The sequence below is a fragment of the Herpailurus yagouaroundi genome, unplaced genomic scaffold (assembly GCF_014898765.1).
Source record: "Herpailurus yagouaroundi ecotype Mexico unplaced genomic scaffold, PumYag 77, whole genome shotgun sequence".
In the NCBI taxonomy this organism is placed as follows: Eukaryota; Metazoa; Chordata; class Mammalia; order Carnivora; family Felidae; genus Herpailurus; species Herpailurus yagouaroundi.
In genome coordinates, this window is record NW_024412388.1 from 85,292,023 (window position 1) to 85,307,695 (window position 15,673).

Sequence of the window (15,673 nt, forward strand, 5' to 3'; positions counted from 1 at the left end):
GAACAAATCAGGAGACTATAGATGCTGGAGAGGATGTGGAGAAACGGGAACCCTCTTGCACTGTTGGTGGGAATGCAAATTGGTGCAGCCGCTCTGGAAAGCAGTGTGGAGGTTCCTCAGAAAATTAAAAATAGACCTACCCTATGACCCAGCAATAGCACTGCTAGGAATTTATCCAAGGGACACAGGAGTACTGATGCATAGGGGCACTTGTACCCCAATGTTCATAGCAGCACTCTCAATAATAGCCAAATTATGGAAAGAGCCTAAATGTCCATCAACTGATGAATGGATAAAGAAATTGTGGTTTATATACACAATGGAATACTACGTGGCAATGAGAAAAAATGAAATATGGCCTTTTGTAGCAACGTGGATAGAACTAGAGAGTGTGATGCTAAGTGAAATAAGCCATACAGAGAAAGACAGATACCATATGGTTTCACTCTTATGTGGATCCTGAGAAACTTAACAGGAACCCATGGGGGAGGGGAAGGAAAAAAAAAAAAAGAGGTAAGAGTGGGAGAGAGCCAAAGCATAAGAGGCTGTTGAGAACTAGAACACACTAAGGGTTGATGGGGGGTGGGAGGGAGGAGAGGGTGGGTGATGGGTATTGAGGAGGGCACCTTTTGGGATGAGCACTGGGTGTTGTATGGAAACCAATTTGACAATAAATTTCATATATAAATTAAAAAAAAAAAGAAATAATCACAAAAAAAAGAAAAAAAAAGAAAAAAAATAAAATTTCTCTTTAAGAATAAAAAAAAAACCCACATTTTTTGTGCCATGTGGATGTATACATGATATGAGATCTAGCTGACCCTAAACCAAGATTCACATGTATCTATGCACTGAGATGGTGGAGATGGACCTGACTGCTTTTAGACATCTGTTTGCATGAGTTGATTTGAATCATTGCAGAATTTGAGGGCAATGCAGGTGGGCAATGTGGTGTCCTTTTCCCAGAGCTGTACTACAACATAAATAAATCCTAGCCCTGTGGAGGGGAACAAAAGTTATCACTGAAGGAGATACTTTCATGAGGGACATTGAAGGCACTCACGGTGCTGAGTCAGCTATGCCTTCACTTTTAATTAAGGAGCCCAACGTTTATAGTCTGCTGATAACTAATGTTTTGTTGACAAATTTACTCATGTACTATCAAAAATGTAAAGAACTATTGTAAAAATATGACTCTATATAATTTAGTTTTATCTAATAATTAAGCTTATTTGGCTTAAACATCTTGTAAAATAGTCTGAACCAAATAATGGTTAGCTAAGTTTACCAAACAATTCAAGTAGTAGTTCATTTGAGAGGCTAAGAGAAAAATTACCAGGTGTACTCACAACTGCAAAGAAAAGATCTTTCCCCTCCCCCCGCCGTTCCGGAAACCAGCCAGGGCGCCCCCGGTTGTAGTCTGACCTAAAGGCGGGAACCAATCAAGTTCTGCTGAGTGGTTTGAAATAAAGGCGGGAACCAAACAAGTTCTGCTGAGCGTTCAAATTTAAATGTCAACCAATAACAGCTCTGTAACCTCAAAAAATCCCTAACTTGTTTGTGCCTGTCTATAAAAGAAGCTGTAAGATCCTTGCTCGGGGCCTCTTAGCGTCACCGGCAACGGCAACGAGTGCGCGGAGGACTGGGTTCTAACCTGCAATAAGCGATCCTTGCCGCTTGGCTTTGACTCTGGAGTCTGGTGGTTTGTTTTCGGGGAGTCTCTCTAATCGGGGCATATCACATTCATTCATTTAACGACTATTTATTGGGAAGCAACCACATACCAGGCACCATGCTAGGCCCTGGGTATACACTGGAAAACAACATCATGAAACTTACAATCTAATGAGAGACATGTGCAATCAACAAATAAACACATCATTGTGAATCCAAAAAGTATTACAAAGAAAATGAGTATGATTTTTTGACACAGAATACAATAAAAACAATTACTTTACTTTGGGTGGTCAGAAAGCCTGTCTGAAGAAAAGTAATTTAAACTGAGACCTGAAAGCAAGAAGCCAGCCATGAAGAATCTGGGAAAGAGTATTCTAGGCACAGGGAAGTCTATCTGCAAAGTTCTGATGGAGTTCCATGTGTAGGATGGTAGGTAGTAAGAGAGACAACGGTGTTAGCCAGGCTAAATCAAAAAGAATATTGCAGTTATAGAAAGGAGTTGATTTTTTTTCTAACTGTAATGGGAAGACATTGACATAGATATGAGTTGATTCTGTTTAAAATAAATCACACTGGCTGTTTATTTAAAGAGTTTGAAAGCTGGAAGACATGTTTGAAAGCTGTTGCCATAAGCCAGAGGCTTGGACCAGGATTGTGACAATAAATAGGGAGAAAAGTTCATACATTAGAAAATTATTTAGGAAGTAAAGTCAACAGGATTTAGTGACGGATTTGACATGAGGGACAGAAAGCCTAGAGATGGAAAAGAGATGCCCAGGGTGATATCTGGGCACTGTAAAAATAGACATCCTGCCCCTGGGTAGATGGTACAACCATATGCAGAGATGAATAAGACAGGGAGAGGCAGAGCAGTGCAGAAAAGATACTCTATGTGGAGTCCAGCTTCTTTCACATGTCTGCATCTTCATACATTGATGCTGGAGTGTTAGCAACATCACTTCCTGAACTGTAATTAACTTGGGAGCAGAGAAACACATCTAGAAAATTACAGAAAGGATCTTATAAAGTGAATTTTTATTTTTCTTCCCCATCTATTTGTTCTAAGCTACAGTGTATCTGTCACAATTAAAAATATATAAAGGCCTGGGGGAGGGGATGTGGGAAGATGAGTAGAGAGTAATAGAAAATTAGTAACATAGAAATACATCTGAAAAAATCTTAAGGTTAGTTTATTTTTAAAAAATTTAGATCAATGAATAAAACATTAGGCTCAAGTTTTCATGTACTTCATCAAGCTTTACTCTCTCCAAAAATATTTCTAAAAATAGAAATGTTGGTGTCCTACTGAGCTCAAAACAGCACAATTTTCCAGCCTTTCATGTCCAATGGTTTCGTCAACTCCATTCTTTCATGGAACTTAAATGTTCCTTCATTAATGAATGAAGAAAATAAAGGAAAATGGGAAAATAGTTCTTGTCAAATAGTTAATTCAACTGCTATTTCTATAGATCCAGGTTTCAAAGGTATATAAGTGATACTTACATGTAATTGACCTGTTACTTAATTTAATTAAATTTTCAGCAAATAGCACTGTTTGGACTAAATGTTAGAAAAGCAAACTCAAATGTAAAATAATAGGGAAAGCCTTCAGTTTGGGGATCTAGGGATGGGGTTTGTGAATGGTGACCATGTTCAGCAGTTTTCACCTCTTTGGATTTGTTTTCATATCTATAAAATAAGAATAACATTACCCTTGTCTATGAGGTGTCCTAAGAGCTAAAACAGATAATGTACGTAAAATCCAGGTGCAGGGTTAGGCATCACCGGTTGCTCTCAAAATACACTTTGTATATGGAAACAAAAGTGTACATATCTATTATATAAATAGTGCAAATAAAGTATAAAAATTATATAATGGAAGATTAAGTGTGTGCTATTATGACGCGAAAAGATAGGATAAAATAGACAAAGATGGAAAGATTAGGACCCGAGGTTCCTGAATATGGAAAAACAAAAATTTTGGAACAATGCTGGGAGTGTCTGACCACAGGAAACGCCCTCAGGCATAAGGTTCCCCTTAAGAATGTAACAGACCCCACCTACTCTCCCTTAGGAATTTGACAAAAGACCTAAGTATGGCCATAGACCACCCCTCATTATAATGGAAATGAGCTAATCAGGAATGGACAGTGCAGCACTTAGAGTTATAAAGCCAATAATGGTAAAACCTGAGAAGGAACAAGGGGAAGGGAGACACGACCAGAACCTTGTAAAACAAGGACCCTTGCCTATAGTCACGGCCGTTTACTTTCAAATGCCCCCTTCTGTAAAGAGAGTTTTCCTACTATTTTTACTTTCTAATCTTATACTCTAATAAAAATCTGACTGCTGCTCATTTTGTGTCCACCTCCTCATTCTTCAAAGCCACATGACAATGAACCCTAGGTATTGAAGTAAAAAATCCTGCAACGTTATTATTATTTAGCCAATAAATATTTATTGAGTGTGATTACATGAAAGGTACAGTTCTGGATGTGGAAATAGAGAAGTGAACGGAAAAAGTATGCTGTAGATTACATTCTAGCAGGGGAAAACTAATGATAAGCGAATACCTACGCAATATTCAGGTAGTGAAATGAGAATAAGGCAGGGAGAGGGATAGAGATGAAACAGAGTGGTTAGCTAAGGCCTCTCTAATCAGGGAGTGGCATTTGAGCAGAGACTAAAGGAAACGAGAGGCAAACTTTTTCAGATAAGGGAAGAGTAAGTGGTGAGTTCTGTAGCAGGAGAATGCTCAGCGTGCTCCAGGATCACCAAGCAGGACAATGTGGATGGAGTAGAATCATTGAGATGAGGTCAGAAGGAGAAATTAGTCAGAGATGACAGCAGGGAGTTTGTGGAGGGCCCGATCATGGGAGCTTTTCAGACCATGTTGCAGATTTGGACTTTATTCTGAGTTAAACGCAAAAACCCTAGTGGGTTTGGGCAGAAGGGTGTCAAGATCTGATTAACTAAATGTTTTAAATGCATCACTCAGACTGCTTGGGGGCTGGGAATGAAGGAAGGAAGAAGGCAGCTGGGAGGTAGAAACACTAGTTCAGGTAAACAAGCATGGCTGGAAAAGGGTGAAGGGGGTGAAAAGTTGTTGAAATTTGGGTATCTTTTGAAAATAAAGCCAAACACTCTTCTGATGACTCTTGAATTTAAGAGAAAATACAAGGACATATGGAGGGTATGAGAATGGAGAAACTTATCTGAAGGAATTTGCTATAAAGAGGGACTGAAAATTGTACTATTAGCTAGAAGGAGATGTGTGGTAAAGAAAGGCCCTTTCTTAATATGGGAGATGTTGTAGCTGTTTATGCTGATAAAAATTATCCAATAAGAGAGGAAAAATGACAATGCAGGAGAGAGAGGACCAATTGCATTTGCAGGAATAATCCCTTAGAGTAAATTAGAGGAATGGAATCCTATGCACAAAGGAAAGGCTTATTCATAGATAGAGGCACCATTAGTTCATCATTGCCAGAGGCAGGAAGGATGGTTATATGAGTACAGATTCAAGTAAACTGATAAATTAGGAGTAAGAACATGTGGACATTTTCTTCTTGTTGATTATATTTTCTCAATGACACAGGAATCAAGGAAATTAAATGAGAGAAGGAAAGGGGTTACTGGAGTTTTATGAGAGAAAAGAAAATGTGAAATCTTTACCTAAGAGAACGAGAGAGGGATTAACTGAGGAAATGTGGTAGAACTGCTGGTAATTTGAAGCAAGTGTTGATGACAGTTTAAAATTATACTCAGCATGGATGCCTGCCTTGTTCCAGCCAGGTTCAGCTGCTTGGGGCAGAAGAAGAGAAGTCAGAAAATTGAGTTTAACCAGGACTAGGGTTTTCACAAGTAATTACAATGAAGAGATATTAATTCCAAATGGAGAAATCAGAGATGATTTCTTGGCAGGAAATAGATTGAGATAGATGCTGGGTTTGTATAGACCTTGCTATGGGGGACAGAAAGCCTAGAGATAGATTTTGTCTCTGTCCCCATGAAACTTACAATGTAATGAGGGACACACGCAATCTTGAGTAGCCAGAATGTTTGAACAGTCTCTCCAAATAGAAGGAAATTATGAAAAAACAAGTTTTAAGGAGATAAAGAACCACAGACTGCCAAATAGAGGGATCTAATTGACCTGTATATCATATGGAAATATTTTCAATGGAGTAGACAGGGATGGGTGGTGATAAAAAGGAGGGAAGGTAGGGAAAAGTGTACTTACTGAAAAGGAATGAATTTTGGTGACATTTGACTGCTGTCTAATGTAACATGTGAAAAAAAAGTGTAAAATCTTAATCTAATAGAAAACCCCATTGGATGCACCCCTTATGTACATATTACTCAAACATTTTCTGGGTTTGGAAAATTTGAGCTAAATTTAAGAACTAAACTAAGATTGGGAAAAAGAATCTTTATCTGTTTGGGCAAGATTTCAATTTTTAGAGTTCCCTGAAGGAAACAAATCAGTAGAAAATGATATTGATTAGGCAACTATGTGATCCAAGATGTATTCTAGTAGGTTTCTTCTTCTTCTTCTGTTTTTTTTTTGTTTGTTTGTTTAATATAAATACATTGTGTACTTTCTCTATTTGATGCTGTGGAGGAGTAATAATTCTAGCTTATGTCTTAGAAGAACCTAAAACTATATTCTTATTCGTCTCTTCCTATCCCCCCTCTCACTCCTCACACCATCCCATTAAAGAAATTAAAGAAATATTGAAATAATAGCAAAAGGTTTTCCTCTAAATTTTCAAAATTTGTGTCAAATTTCTATTTCTAAGTGTCTCAGACACAGAGGACGGAGACATTTATGATTTTATTTGTTGGGATGAATGAAAATGAATAATGCTCCCAAGTACAGAGAATAAGATGACCTGAATTGCATTTGATGTCCTTTAACTCTTTCTTCCTTCTAAAATCTTGTATCTCTGCATAATTATATCAGCATAATCAATAACACATGAATATGCCACCATTAATAGCCTCATTTTTATTTTCTTTGTTTGACATTTTTTTTTCTATTAGGTATATATAATGCATAATGTCTTTGTCATTAAGTTGTGGGGAAAATTTTAATTGTATTTCTTGTTTTTTCCTCCCAGTTTTTATTTAAACTCTGGTTAGTTAACATATAGTGTAGTATTGGTTTCAAGTGTAGAATTGAGTGATTCATCACTTACATATAGCACCCAGTGTTCATCCCAGCAAGTACCCTCTTTAATACCCACCCCCCATCTAGCCCCTGTCCCACTCGCCTCCCTCCATCAACCCTCAGTTCATTCTCTACCATTAAGAGTCTCTTATGATTTGGGAAGTAAATTATATTCTTTTATAAATGATTTTCTCTAAAATTTTCCTCTAAATTATGAGTGGATTGAATGTTCTGACTAAAGCAGAAAAAGAATGTCTTGACTAAAGAATTATTACCCAAATTTCTTACTATTGCCACTATAATGGCATAATAATATACAACTCATAAGGGGTACATATTTCATATTTAAACGTTTGTCCTTTTTTAATTGTTAAGGAAAACCTAAGATATACAGTGTGTATACCATGCATCAGGCACTATGTCGAACATTTAGATTGTTGTCTTTTTTAATTCACAGAACATCAATATGAAGTGTTGCTATCGAGTATTACCTACAAAAAAAATTCAGCCTCACAGAAACAAAATATATTTGCAATATTGTATATATCCTTGGGCAAATAATTAGATGCATAGATACATAAAATATTGCCTACATTAGCTATGGCCAGTCAAAAATTTAATGAGAAAATTTTAAAGAAAAATAAATGATTCCATATATTGAAAATATATATCATAAACAGTGGCTACATATTTGCACATTTGCTGTTTACTTATAGAGTAAGTTATAAAGTGACTTTCAGCATCAAACATTTGACTAGCTGAACATCAGGGTCCCTTATACATGGAAGATTCTATCATCTTCTGATGTTTATATGATGGTTTTGATTTGGGATAGATTCCTGAATTGAGTAGAAGAAAGTTATCAGATGAAAAGTTTGCCTTGCAGATGTTTGTGCCCTGTGCAGAGGTAGCAAAGGGACGCACCAGGGGAAAAGGCTGGGGCAGGGTGGGGGGAGGGTTGGGGGTCAGGAAACCATCTGTAGGAGGGAAGGCAATAGTTAGCTATATATAGCATGACTAGAAATCCTTCTTGAAGAATTGGGTGTTTGCTAGTGAATTGAGAGTTTACAGTGAGTTATCATTTGGATCATTGGCAAGAGTTCCAGTCAGAGGAGAATCAATAGTCCTAGGATTAAAGCTATGAGGTCTCATAAACAGACTGGGACTCTAATACTGACTTGCAAGAAGTCATTACCATCACCTCTGTTGATTCTGTGACACCAGGACTCATAAGAAGTCCACATATTCTTAGGAATGAGGGGTGTAAATGGAGAGAGAGGAAACTATTCTGACTGAATTCCATTAGATTTTGTTATTAAGCTAGATTAAAAAAAGTTTTTTTAAACATTTATTTGTTTTTGAAAGCGTGCGAGAGAGACAGAGTGCAAGCGGGGGAGAAGTAGAGAGAGATGAAGACCTAGAACCTGAAGCAGGCTCCAGGCTCCAAGCTGCCATCACAGAGCCTGATGCCGGGCTTGAACTCACAAACTGTGAGATCATGTGACCTGAGCCAAAGTCAGATGCTTACCTGACTGAGCTACCCAGGTGCCCCTGAGACTGTTTAATTGCCCTCACACAGGTTAGACAGGAAATTAGGGACTAATTACTGTACTGGAGAACATTTATGACCTAGAAGTTATCATACTTTTAGAAATTTTAATATCTGCTTTAATTTTTAAGTTTGCCTTATCTTCCTTGCATCTGCTTTGTTATTCTTTTTGAAGTTCTTGAGCCAAATGATTAGTTTATGTTTTGTTTAATAATGAAGATATTCGTGAGTAAGATGTTTTCTCTGAGAAATACTTTGTTCCTGTTCCATAATTTTTTAACTTTTTAATTTTAGGAATATTTAAGCATATACAGAAGTAGAACGGTGTAATGAACTCCCATGTATACCTATTACTCAGTTTTCACTGTTTCAACAGATGGCCAGTCTTCTTTCATTTATAGATCTCCAGCGGGACCTTCCGCTATTGGAAGTTTTGAAGTAAACCTGAGACAGATCATTTCATCCATACGAACCTCTAAAATTTAAGTATTCTTAGGTAACTTGATAAAAGTGTCTTATACTCTACAGACCACTCTCTCCTTCCTTTTATTGAAGAAACCTGAATTTTTTTTATTCCTTTATTCTGTAGTTTCCCAAAGGGATTTTGATGATTATTTTTGTTGGGTATCATTTACCATGTTTTCTCTGTCATTTTCCCTGTAAATTAGTCCTTACCAGAGCAGATTTTATTTCAATCAAAGGTGGAGTTATATACTTCCATCGAGAGACATGTAGTGTCTACTGTCTTCTTGTCATACTGTCATTTTGTGCCTATCGTTGTTCTTGATGGTTGTGTGGATCATTCACCTTAGGTTTACATTAGAGGTTGAAGAATGGTTACTGACACTTTTTTTACTTCTTCATTTATTAGCTGCAGAATTTCCATAAAGAGAAACTTGCACCCATCAATTATTTTGTTATTCTGAGGTATAGTTCCTATGGGAAGGGCAGAATGAATCATTAATTATTTTCTTTTTTTATATTTTTAAAAATATTGAGCCGGTTCCCTAGTATCTTTATAAATCTCCAGTGATTTTTTTTTTTTTCCTGGGCATGTGAGTAGTGGGGAAGTTATTTATCCTTATGAACTTATGGACTCAACCACATGGGATTTTTTTTTTTAATTCTTATTGTTTTTCAAAATGTTCACTTTTGTCCAGTGGAAATCTCTTTTTGTTCCTGATTCATTATGACACTAATCCAGTATATTTTGAGAGCTTTCTTACTTTCTGTTATGAAAAATGTTCTAGATTCATACTGTACATTTCCTGACCTAGCCTTGCAACGTGCTTTCTTCAGTGAGTCCTGATTCCTTTCAGTAGAAAATGCCATCCAGAGACCACAATCACAGTGCTGGGATCCTAGTTCGTAAGTTTTAAAGGAAACTTCTTGTTCTTGTATTTTTTGAATAGTCTATAATTACAACTTTCATTTCTTCTATGTCCTAAGAGATATATTTACAAATCTTCCAAGTAGTCTAGGGCACCTGGGTGGCTCAGTTGGTTAAGCATCTGACTTTGGCTCAGGTCATGATCTCACAATTCATGGGTTCAGCCCCAGCATAGGGCTCTGTGCTGACAGCGTGGAGCCTGCTTGGGATTATCTCTCTCTGCCCCTTCTCTGCTCTTTCTCTCTCTCTTTCAAAATAAATAAGCACAGAGCCTGCTTCAGATCCTCTGTCCCTCTCTATCTCTCTCTACCCCACTCACACTTGCTCCCACTCTCTCCCTCAAAAATAAATAAATATTTAAAAAATGTTTTTCCATGTAGTCAAATATTTTTTGACTATTATTCTTTTTTGTTGCTGTTATTGTTTTCTTTATCAAATAACTATCTGCACAAACTTTACTTTTGGTAAAGTTTTAAAAAGTTTTCTGTGACAATATAATATTTGAAAATATTTCATCAGCTCATGAAGAGAAAGTATTGCATCTGTTGTAGGATGCTTAAGTTTGTTATACATCACTTAAACAAATTTATATCTGTATTATTAGATTCTGATGCTTTGCAATTTGTCAACCTGGAAAACTGTATTAATGAAGACTCTAAAATAAAAGGAGCTTAAAGAAGTGGAAAGTTTCTTTTTTTTTTTTTGTAATAGTCTGAGCATAATCAATCCAGGGCTTCCATCTTGCTGTTCTGCCATTTCTGGGTGGTTGTTCTCACCCACATGGAAGATGGCTCACCACCATGCTCATATTTCAGCCAGCCGGAAGGGGAAAAGGGGCAAAGGAGCGAATATGCCTCTTCCTACTAAGGGTATGACCTAGAAGTTACATACACAAATTCTATCCATGTCCTTTAGACCAGAACTTGGTACATGGTCACGCTGTAATGCAAAGGAGGCTAGAAAAGGGAATGATTATCTTACTGTTAATGTTATTATATTTATTGTTAAAATACTCTTAATACAAATGAAGATGAGAAATAATAATGGATCGAGGGTTTCAGTTAGCAATCTCAGATATGGCCTGAAAGATACCTTATCTTTGAAATTACGATTTCCGCACATATGTATAGCTTTGGTCTCCTTAATTAATTTTGGCTACTGAAACATGTTTGCCTTTGGTCCAGGTATAGTTCTTATTCCTAATTAAGTCAGTTTTCTTCTGTTCTATCTGGAACCATTTATTCTGTCGCACACGTACAGTTCTTTTCTTCAGGCCCACTCATTTCTCTAAGGTCTGGATCTGTTTTGTTTTGATTATAAGCATATAAGTATGTAATTATAAAGTACATAATTCCTTTATTAGTAAAAGGGTTCAGGCTGAGTGATTTCTATGGCTGGGAAAGTATCTCTAAATTTTGGTAGAAACTTGGCCTGATGACCTCTAAAATTCTTTTCAACTCTAGGATTACCTGATAATGTAAAATGTTTATTAAATGTTGAGTTTATTTTCTCATTTGTGCATTTCATATGGATTTTATATAGACTTTGTGAAATCTGCAGGGTATTCTCAAGGAAACTAAAGTTGCAATGACCAAAAGCAAAATACAGGTATGTTGTTTGCAGGGAAATGTTTGCCTACACAGATCTTTCAATCTTGAATGAGTTTCCTCCTGACTGATGTTCTTAAGGCAGAATCTTCACAGGCAGGGTCCCTTAGAGTCACTGTTCTTTTTCTTTCCCAAGGTGATAGCTCATGAACACATGATTGCATGTTTCTTATTGCCAGGAGATTTCAATGAGGTATTTATTTGTTCATATTTGGTTGTGTTCTTGACATGTGCCAGACTCTGTTGTAAATCAAAGATGGAAAAGGTGTGGAAGTACCCTCATGAGTATTATAGTCTAAATAGCACAATATGGGCATATAGTTAGAAAATTTCTCTTGAAAAATATTTTACCTCTGAGTATATATATGTTTTATATATATATATATGTGTATATACATATATATACACATATATATATATATACATATATATATGTACATATATATGTGTGTGTATATATGTATATGGTACAAATAGTCATAGACAGGGGCACCTGGGTGGCTCAGCTGGTTAAGCGTCCGATTCTTGATTTTACCTCAGGTCATGATCTCAGGGTTTAGGACATTGAGCCTGGCCTCAGGCTCTATGCTGACAGTGGGAGCCTGCTTGGGATTCTCTCTCTCCCTCTCTTTCTGCCCCTTTCCCTGCTTGCACTCTTTCTCTCTACCTCAAAAATAAACATTTAAAAAAACACACAAATAGCCGTAGAGAGTAGAAAATGGTTCATTCTGATAAAAATTTAAAAGTTAGCTATCAGTGAAGCACAATAGTAATGTTTACACAGACCAATGTTGTATCAGTTCAACCTATTAAAGAAGTGGAAACTCCTAAGGGAATCTTGAGCTACTGATTAAACAGCTGAACAGCTAATAAATCAGTCTACCAAACTTTGGATGGAAATAATACAGAATAATTTTTAAAAATGTCTTTGTATACACATAGAATTACAGAGTCCTACAGGGATCCAGTAGTGTAACAATAATGTAATGTATGCAGGTGTCATTAGAGTTTTTCCTTCTCTGTTTAAAAAAAAAAATTATGTAACAGTTGCAAAGCACTTTCATAAAGTTAGAGACCAGTTTTCAAATCGAGTGCAAGTATTAGTTCCACAAATCATGTGCTTTTATTTCCATAATATTTAAGTGGTGATTTGCATACCACTTTTTGAAATTTAGTGGGACGAAATTTATTGAGATTAAAAACGCACTAAGTCTTAAAGAAAAACTTAGTAAAGCACTCACAATCCATGCCCAGTGGGTATGCAACCTAATGAGACCGATTGGCCTAATGCAGTCCTAGGAACTCACACTACATTAACAAGTCAGTTAACTACATTTTAAAACTGGGCCGATGATGTTAAAATCTCATGGGCTTCATTATGCTTTAGTGCAAACTGGGCATCTCTAAAATTGCAAATGACTTGAGAAAATACAGAGTGCTGGCAACCACATTTATACTGTAATGCTGATCCAGATACCTTTTTACCTGCCAAAGGATATATCTCTCTTACACTTGTTTGTATCAACCTCCCCATCAGCTTTAGCCAAATGTTTTTGTAGCCACTTGTTGGTGGTAGTTCTGCTTTATGGACTGTGACTTAAGATCATCTAGCCTACGTACTTCACTAAGCTAGGTCAATTTTTAAATGGAAAAATCCCAAGGAAAATCAAAAACATTTTTGGCACAAGCTGGGAATATGGGGTTTGTGCCATACCTGACTCATGTATACATGTCTGTCACACCAAACAGGAAACATTACAGTAAGATGGAGAAAAAATCAGCTGGAACCGAGTCCTGAGTCAAGGACTGTTTGAACAAGTCTGCCTTGAAGAGGACATAGCTGCAGAGTGCCCCTCCTACCCTTCCCTCAGTCTTTAGGCAGAATGAGAGCCTTAGACAAAATTCCTGAGCACTTTTGACTCCTGTGTGCCGTGGAAAGGACCTGGAAGATACCACATACTCTACAGTGGAGTTGATGTGGGGATGGAGAGAGAGCTGGGAGTCCAGCAGTGGTAACTTCCAGAAGCTCTGCAGAGGCCTGGCTGGGACTGAGTGTACTGTGGCCAACTATACCCAACTACAGGACCCTGCAGCCATGACCACATAGCACCAACAAGTGAAGGTAAGTTGGCTGAAGAGAGGAAAATCTCTAGTCTTGATTAAACCAAAGAGGATGCAGGAAATTCCCCAGCCACAAACTTTAGCATAATGTGACAGCAGCTATATGAGGACCTGAAGGTAGAGCTGTCCCTTCTCTCCTGCCAGTCACAGTGGGTGTAGCCCTCTCTACCTTGAATGAGACCATCTTGGATATATGGGGAAGGGGCAGGGGGGAAGCACAGGAAATCTGAATGATGGACAATTTACTTGAATAAGACTGCCACTTAAAGGAAAAGTTTAAATTATTTGATCAATATAAATATTGGATTAAACCAAATTATATTTTCCCTGCTCCCCAAAGTTGGTGAGGGCAGTAGTAAGATGGTTTTAAAAAAATATTACATCAGTTATTGGAAGTAAGCCATTTGCTGTGGATGTAAATTAGGACTCATTTGTAAATATCAAAAATTTGATTGAGTGCACTAATAAAGTAGTCATGTCTTTGTTATCGATGGCCATGGTGGGGTTTGTCCCTGTTAGGACAGTCAGGAGTCAAACATAAAAACCAAATTATCAAGTCTGGAGGAGGTCAGGAAACCGTATGATGTTAGAAAATTGGAAAGACTGAATTATATGTACTAGATATCCAGGCATATCTGAGACAGTTTACTGAATCACAAAATATTCATCAATTAATTGTAAGGACAGCAATTTCTTTTTCTTTTGTTGCTGATGTCTGTCCAGAATCTACAGTATAACCTGGACTATAATAAATGCTCAATAAATATTTATGGAGTGAATGAATGAATCGATGAATAAATGAATAAAAATAAAGTATAGGTGTTTAAGTTAGACACAGATCAAAATTGAGAATTAGAAACTATATACTTTGGGGCACCTGGGTGGCTCAGTCAGTTAAGAGTCTGACTTCAGTTCAGGTCATGATCTCATGGTTCATGGGTTTGAGCCCCACGTCAAGGCTCTGTGCAGACAGCTTGGAGCCTGGAACCTTTTTGGATTCTGTTTCTCCCTCTCTCTCTCTCTCTGTCCCCGCCCCCCCCCCCCCCCATTCATGCTCTCTGTCTCTGTCTCTGTCTCTCTCTCTTTCAAAAATAAACATTAAAAAAACAAAATATATATATTTTAGTTCAGGTTTATAGGCTAGCCATGCTACATACCTCTAAGAATTGTTACCTCGAAATACTAAATGTCTAAAAATTCATAGCTGTTTCTTTTCAACCTTTGAGTTTGGTTTAGTGACTTTCCTTCTGTTCTTAATTTGTGTTCTGAACAGAGTCCATAGCAAAATATGGGCAAAGGCAAGGCAACGGGCTCATTCTATGTTATAGAAATCTACTTCTATTGTCCCGCAGGAAAAGGTTACTTCTATATCATTAGAGCACATACTTCTACCCTTTAAAAAGTATACAGATCTTCTTCCTTGTGACACAATCCAGGAGAAAATTGCTCTCCTTGACCTCATTGCTTTAACTAGTAGTTGATTAACCTAGAGATAGTTTCTAACCAAACTGAAAAATGCTTTAGAATATAACAGATTGTTCTTAAGAAGTTAAAGACACCACATACTTTTTGAATAATTTCAAAAAATCGTTATATGTTATCTTATTTTTAATTCTATTTAAAACCACATACTTTTATGAAAAAATAATTTAAAAACCTGTGAAAGCAGAGAAATAATAGAAAAGTTTATAATGACACTGGAAACTGGATTCATAATCAAACTAGTTCCAAAATCTTACAAGAAATTCTGCTAATTACAATCTTAGTGAAGCTGAATTGAGTAGAAATTCATGACTAAGTCCTCTTTGCCTTGAGAAACAAAATAGCTCCTTAATACATGTTGCCTCTGACAAATTAACATAGAGGTTATATGTAGCAGAAAATGTCCCAGAATTTTAATACACCTGCAAAAGGTTAAAAGATGGCAAGGATATTCATCTTAGCACATATTTTAATAGTGAAACACTGGAATGAACTTAAATGCCCATTCATGGGGGAATAGGTATATAAATGAAGACATAGCCATACGATGGACTTTTTATTTTAAGAGAGAGAGAGTTTGTGTGACCGGGGGAAAGGAGCAGAACAGAGAGAGGGAAGGAAGGAGGGAAGGAGAGGGGGAGAGAGAGAGAGAGAGAGAGAGAGAGAGAGAGAGA